The sequence below is a fragment of the Penaeus chinensis genome, chromosome 13, assembly GCF_019202785.1.
Source record: "Penaeus chinensis breed Huanghai No. 1 chromosome 13, ASM1920278v2, whole genome shotgun sequence".
In the NCBI taxonomy this organism is placed as follows: domain Eukaryota; kingdom Metazoa; phylum Arthropoda; class Malacostraca; order Decapoda; family Penaeidae; genus Penaeus; species Penaeus chinensis.
Genome location: NC_061831.1, coordinates 2,732,443 through 2,739,942, shown reverse-complemented (window position 1 = coordinate 2,739,942; position 7,500 = coordinate 2,732,443). Strand labels below are relative to the sequence as shown.

The 7,500-nt window shown below is 32.2% G+C and overlaps 1 protein-coding gene across 4 annotated transcripts in view; it reads right to left on the bottom strand.

The window, feature by feature from the left end:
* Positions 1-4,705: 4,705 nt before the first annotated feature.
* LOC125031456 (LITAF domain-containing protein-like) overlaps positions 4,706-7,500 on the bottom strand; it is a 27,565-nt gene continuing 24,770 nt past the window's right edge. For all 4 annotated transcript variants that reach the window (XM_047622202.1, XM_047622204.1, XM_047622203.1 and 1 more), the window contains exon 4: positions 4,706-7,500. This exon is cut by the window's right edge and continues 396 nt beyond it. The gene's annotated coding sequence lies outside the window, so the exon portion shown is untranslated.

Sequence of the window (7,500 nt, the reverse complement as noted above, 5' to 3'; positions counted from 1 at the left end):
AACGCACACACACACACACATAGATATGTATATATATATATATATATATATATATACATATATGTGTGTGTGTGTGTGTGTGTGTGTGTGTGTGTGTGTGTGTGTGTGTGTGTGTGTGTGTGTGTGAGCGGATGCCATGACCTTTTTACTTTTATTGCAACTTAAAATGTTCTTTCTTTTCTTCTTCTTTATTTGCTTGTCTTAACGTACCGTAAATTATTCCGTTTAAATTTAGGTGATTCCTCCTTTCCTCCTTTTTTTTTTTTTTTTGGCTCACACGATGGTTCTTTATCTATCTAAATCTTGGATGCCTTGTGTGTGTGTGTGTGGTGTGTGGTGTGTGTGTGGTGTGTGTGTGTGTGTGTGGTGTGTTGTGGTGTGTGTGTGTGTGTGGTCTGTGTGTGTGTGTGTGGGTGTGGTGTTGTTGTGTTGGTTGGTTGTGTGGTGTGTTGTGTGTGTGTGTGTGGTGTCTGTGTGTTGTGTCCGTACTCGTGTGTGGCGCGCTGTGTGTGAATGTGTGTGCGTATTGTTGTGTGTTGTGTTTCAGTTTGTAACCCGGGTGCTGCCAGTGGTGTACGAGTTTGTCCTACGTGCACTCGCGTGTGTATGTACTTGGGTATCTATCCGAGTGTTTACCTGGAATGTGATGTGACTCACTATAGACAAATCTTGGCGAATTATGGTGAGTTAGACGCTGCGTGGATCGCTACCTTTAGGCATAGCAAGAGCTCAATACACATTTATTATTAAGTACTATCGCCTCTGAGTTTTTTTTTTTTTATAGAATAAAAATAGTTATGGTGGGCAATTGTGGTTTGCTTGATGGTGATGATGATGTTTATTACTGTATAATGATAAGGATGAAAATAATGATGATTATGACGATAATGCAAATAATAATAACAATTATAGTGGTGGTGGTGAGGATAATGATATACATACGTGTGTACGTTAATTTTTTTGTCGTTTTATACATTTCCCTTTGACTAAATTGCCTAAAATCCCAACAGCAGTTTAAAGTTGTTTGGAACATTACTGGCAAGAATGCTTAACAACTTTTGCTCTTGGACTAAAGGCAAGATAAACACAACACTTGTCGGTTTGTGTTTGAAATGAAAAAGTCTCCGGTATCCCTGAGATTTAGTACACCTTCATTTACCGAGTGACGTTTAAGTATTTCAAAAAAAAAAAAAAAAAAAAACCTTTGTAAATATTTTGTTTCATTTCCCCCCCCCCCCCTAGCTGTTACTCATTTTAACACCTGTTTGAAAATGACTCGTGCGTTTGATATGTTTGTAGTCAACTGTGTGTAAGGTACATTTATCTAAAAGAAATTTCTAGCATGTAAAGTGTTGATCTTCGATGAATCTCCAAACCTGAAATAAAATGCTCAAAAACAAAACCTTGTAGGAGGTTTAGGGTTAAGCAGAGTTAAAAAACAGTTCGATTTTTTCCGCCATTGTCTTTCAATGACTTCGTTTTAAAAAATATATATATATATTTTTTTTTGTTCTTTTTTTTTTTTTACCAGATTCATATTGTTTTATATATGAGTTATTGTATTTGTGCCAATAATTCAGCCATACATCTCATACACCTTCAAAATTGCTACATTATAAAATAGTGATTGGTTTCGCTACCATATGATGATTCTATAAAAAAAAGCTTTTCATTATTTGATTATATTCTTTTTATGTTTATGACCAATCCCATTACATTAAACCATAATGATGTTTATCATTATAAGTTCAAAAACTTCGTTACTGAGTAAAGTCACATCTAAATTATAAATATTAAATGGATATACTATTATATCAATGCAGTCATCTAAATCCCAATGAAATAAGTACCTTTTTCGAAAAAAAATACCGTTACTTCGAGAGAATTTCAATCTGCTTTGTTTTATATTCCAAATAGAGGAATAATTATATCTGAAAATGCATTTTCCCCCCCTTTTGTTCACTATTTTCATTTTCATAGCTGCCCTGTGAGCATATGTTAGAAACTCGATATTTTTCGGCCACGCGTCTGATCTGGCCTGAAATTCCGGAAGTAACCGCAATGAACTTGTAACATTTGACTCATACGCAGAGAATAAGAGCTCGGGGGAACGAGATTCCTTATCGTATCCTGACTTTGAAACCTATATCGACAAACGGCAAAGAACATGGATTTTTTTTTTTTTTTTTTTTTTTATTACAGTGTTATATGTGTGTAGCGTGCGCAATTATGGATTTTCCGTTGTAAAGAAGTGTGTGTGTGTGTGTGTGTGTGTGTGTGTGTGTGTGTGTGTGTGTGTGTGTGTGTGTGTGTGTGTGTGTGTGTGTGTGTGTGTAATATATATATTCATATATATATAATATATATATATTTATATATATGTGTGTGTGTGTGTGTGTGTGTGTGTGTGTGTGTGTGTGTGTGTGTGTGTGTGTGTGTGTGTGTGTGTGTGTGTGCGTGTGTGTAGAGAGAGAGAGAGAGAGAGAGAGAGAGAGAGAGAGAGAGAGAGAGAGAGAGAGAGAGAGAGAGAGAGAGAGAGAGAGAGAGAGAGAGAGAGAGAGAGAGAGAGAGAGAGACGGAATTGATAAGTAGAAATATAAGAATTAATTAATAAAAAACAATTCTGAACTAAATAACTTCCCAAAACCTATCCTAGTAATTTTAAAAGACTGAAGTAGCCAAGAATAAACGAAGCAATCTATCTTCAGTCACGTGATTGACATTTTTTATGACAGGTGAGGTTATCTGTCACCTATCATCTTAGTGCCATCAATCAGTGAATTTTCTGAATACCACCACGATCTGCGTTTAAGATGCCAATAAAAGGTTAGCAACTGTTGGATATCAGTAACAGTAGTTTGCTCTTCTGTATACAATTTCTCGTTTATTTGGGATGTCTTGGTGTAAGAATGCACACGTAATTGGTGTTTGTATTATTATCATTATTGTTATTGATCGTGAATACCATATGCTATTGTTATCCTTTTTCTTTTTTTTTTACAGATACTTTTACCTTCATTAACATTACTACTATTATTATCATTATATCATCATCACTACTATTACATATCATGATCATTATTGTTGTTATTGATTTCATAACTGCTACACCGTCTACAGTCACAACTACAGCAGCTATCATCGTTATGATAGCCGAGCCTCCGATGTGGTTGGGTGGGAGGCAAGGAAAAGAAAGTCAGTTTGGTCGCTGGCTTGAACATGTCCTTTGGTCTGAATTTACAACCACTGATGCCACAATCTCCCTGTCTCTCTCTCTCTCTCTCTCTCTCTCTGTCTCTGTCTGTCTGTCTGTCTGTCTCTCTTTCTCTGTCTGTCTCTCTTTCTCTGTCTGTCTCTGTCTGTCTCTATCTGTCTCTGTCTGTATCTCTTTCTGTCTCTGTCTGTCTGTCTGTCTGTCTGTCTGTCTGTCTGTCTGTCTGTCTGTCTGTCTGTCTCTCTCGTTATCTTTCTTTATCTGTCTCTGTCTGTCTGATGTCATAATACCATTTCTTTAGTGCATTGATCTTTTGCTAACTTTTCATAATTGTTCTACAAGGATTTTCAGAGCATTCAATAGCCCATATCACATGTGGCCGGCAGGGTGACAATTATTAGCCTGTGAAATTATAATTGTCATAAAGAAAAGTAATGTGATATACATCTTGGTACAAAAAGAAAAAGGCATCATTTACAATTTAATAAGTAAAATAGCCTCTGTGTACAGGCACATATCAGACATTTCTTTTAAGATAATCCTGGTATGAGCCTTTGCTTGCTATCAAGAAGGTAGTTGAAACAAAAATTGGCCAGTGAAGTGTTTTGAGTTTAACACCCCTGAAATATGGCTTTACTATTAAGAACTATCAGTATATCCATTTACTTAAATACCCTTATAAAGCACTCTAATTGCTACTATGTTTATTTTCTTGTTTTATTATTCTTATATAATTGTTCTTATGTTTTTTTAATATTAAAAGATATGAATTCAAAATAACCCCTTCTTTTCTAGCTAGTTTATAAAGAGCAACACCTCTTCCATTGAATTGGAGGAAATAAATAAAAAAAAAAACATTTCCCTTTCTTTCATTTTTAAGAATATATACTGTATATTAAAAAAAAAAAAAAAAAAAATGTAAATGCAAAATATTCTGTTAAACATGAAAAATAATAAAGAACATGCATTTATTTTTCACAGTTTTCTCTAATTCATATAGAAACTAAATATGACACTGATAGAAACCAAGAAATATATGTAGAATAGGTCATGATCCAATTCAAAATAGCTGCCTTTGTGTCATTTTACACCAAGGCAATTAACCCAATGTTGCAGGTTAATCACACTGTCTACTGTTTTTTGTTTTTTTTTATTTGTTTACTTGTATATGGGTCCACAAGTGCTCAGCCACCAAGGAGCCAATTAATAAGCATGTGTCCTCAGCTGATTTCCCCTTTCCTTGAGTTACTATCTTTATTGTTGAATAATGATTATTATACTGTTATGAATCAAGGAAAAGAGTAATCAGCTGAGATATGTCAGACTAATAATTGACCCCTTGGTGATTCAGAACTTATAAAGCCATATGCGTGTAAAGACAATCAATAAACACAAAAGAACACAGTTGACATGGCACGTATTCCTACCATCCCAGCAACAGTGGGTTAAAATCAGTTTCTAATAAGGGGGGAAGGAAATAATCAAACAGTCTTCCATTGCAATTTTGTATTGCGTTATTGGTGTCATGGTGTCACTTTCAACATAACATGGATGGTAACACATATAATATGCTTACAAGTCTGTTAATATGCAATATTTTAAAATGGTTGCCAAGCCCTTACTTAGCATAAAGAACTCACTTAAAGAAGTAAATATTGCCTAACTAGGAAGTATATAATTTATATCTGGTATTTTCACATCACTGAGCAAATCAAATATAAAATAATTATCCGTCCAGTGAGCACTTAGTCAAAACATAAAACCAAAAAGCATTTTCATATTTGGAGGGAGGCTAATACTGGCTAAAGACATTTATTTCACTGCCTTTGAAAAGTACCTTAAAAATAGGCTTATATACTAGTTCCCAATTAGGCACTGGTTGAGATATTTGGTTAATGCAGCTAAAAAAAAAAAAAAAAAAAAAAAAAAAAAAAAAAAAAAAAAAAAAAAAAAAAAAAAAAAAAGGCAAATTAAAATTACAATGTATCTGAATAGAGTTTCAAAAGAACCATGCACAGAACTTACAGTCTAATGAGTAAGATACAGATGACTTGTTTACAGAGATGAAATAAAACTATGTAGAACTATCTATTTTGGTACACAAAGGCCTGTATGATAGTGGTCAACATGGTTAACCTGTGTAAATTCAATTGTGCAACATATGTCCACTCATCACGCAATCCGCGATGATACTGATATCTATATCGTTTATTCTATCGTATAAAAGTTTCATGTTACATAGATTAGCCATGTTGGAAAATATATGAGCTTTGTTTACATCACGTAAATCCACTTAGTGCACCAAATCTTGATGTGAAATATGTAAATCATAACAATATTAATAATAATAATAATAATAATAATGATAAAAAAAACAGTAATATTAGAATTACATAATGTGAGTAAGAAAATACAAATAAAAATAAATCAATGTAGGCTACCTTATCACTAATAATTAGCTTTGAAGCACCAACATCTGTAATTCATAATAATGACAATAATAATTAATAACAAGCACAATAATGATAGTGATAAAAATAAATAACAACAACAACAACAATAATAATAATAATAATGATAATAATAATAATAATAATAATAATAATAATAATAATAATAATAATAATAATAATAATAATAATAATAATAATAATAATAATAATAGCAATAACAATGTCAGATTTCAAAAATAGGTACTATCTTCATGTTTCATCAATTTCTAGGAATCTAAAAACAAGGAGATGCCTATGGTGGGTTTCTAACATTTAAAATAATGACTAATGTTTATAAAGTATATTATATAACAAAGAAATTGTTGAAACACTGGAAGATACTACTAATATTGTACCTTGAATCTTTAAAATGCAAAATACAGCAAATCATACATTTTTTTTGTAAAATCATGCATTGTATTTTCATTATCTATTATTTTTCTTCAATTTGAGATTCCATGAAATACTGATAAATATACTTGTACAACTTTGAAAACTTACTAAAGACTCGTATATGGAGTTAGTGTCACTTTAGTTTCAAATTAGAAACTCTACTGCTTCAGGTTTTAATGCCATTCCCAACAATTCAAATTTGTAAATCTTTTTAATATGTTAATGATGCACACATATTAATATTTTGTGAACGGTTCAGTAATGAGAACAATCCCCTATGCATGTAGTAACATTCTAGTAAATCCTCTCCTTTTCTTCATTTTAGAAGTCAAAACCTTTTCTTGAAGTTCTGAAGAAATTACAACCCAAAAGTCATTGTTACTGCCATTGAAATAGTAATATGACTGAAGTTTACAGCAAAACAACACAAAATATATGAAGTCTTAAATGCAATGACATTATCCTAAATTAAAAAGTATAAGAAACTATAACCCCCCCCCCAAAAAAAAAAAAAAAAAAATTATTGTCTCTTAGTGGGTTTTGCACCAATGCAAAACTGCATTGGACATCTAAAATACATATATAAAACACCTAATAAATTTGGAGAATAAAGTCTTCTCAACCTATATGAACATATCTGCTCTTCAACTAACCTAAGATGACACTGCCATGAATAAAAAAATAACTCCTTATATGGTCTGGTTTTTATATAGCAAGTGACAGTCTTGAAAATGAGATAAAAAGATGAGGTACCATAATTCCTATTTCTGTTTTAATCTACTGGAACATAATGTATAAGATTCAGGATTACATTACAAGAGAACTTATGTCTTGAGAGCAACAGAAATTTGGCAACTACTTACTATTTCACAAATAGATTCGAAACTCCTTTTTGCACAATATTCTTTAATATATGTGACAGTAAGTAATAGCAAAGGCAAAATAAGGGTAAAATTTCCTTCCCTATTCTGATGAGCATATCCATTCAAAATCAACTCATCTGCAAGGCACTTCATATACAAGCATGGAAGAGTAAGTAATACCAACACGATTACCTAATCTAAAATATTTCTTCCTTCTTCATTCCATGTGATACTTTATAAAATTTGAGTGTAAAGAAAGTTAAATGTCTATAAACTATCAATACTTGTTTGGGACCCTAATTTGTAACTTCTTTTTACACCCAACATGTAATAATGAAATAACTTTAGAAAACACAGTTGAACTTCACTGCTAATTCTTCATGAAATTCAACACTGCCAGCAGGCTACTGCTGTAGAGTTTAGTTACTATCTTTCTATTAAAATAAATAATCTACACCTAGTACGATGTTGTGGTACAAATTTTTTTTTCTGGACACATACATTAGAAAATTCATTATGGCAATCCTTATTCATAAAG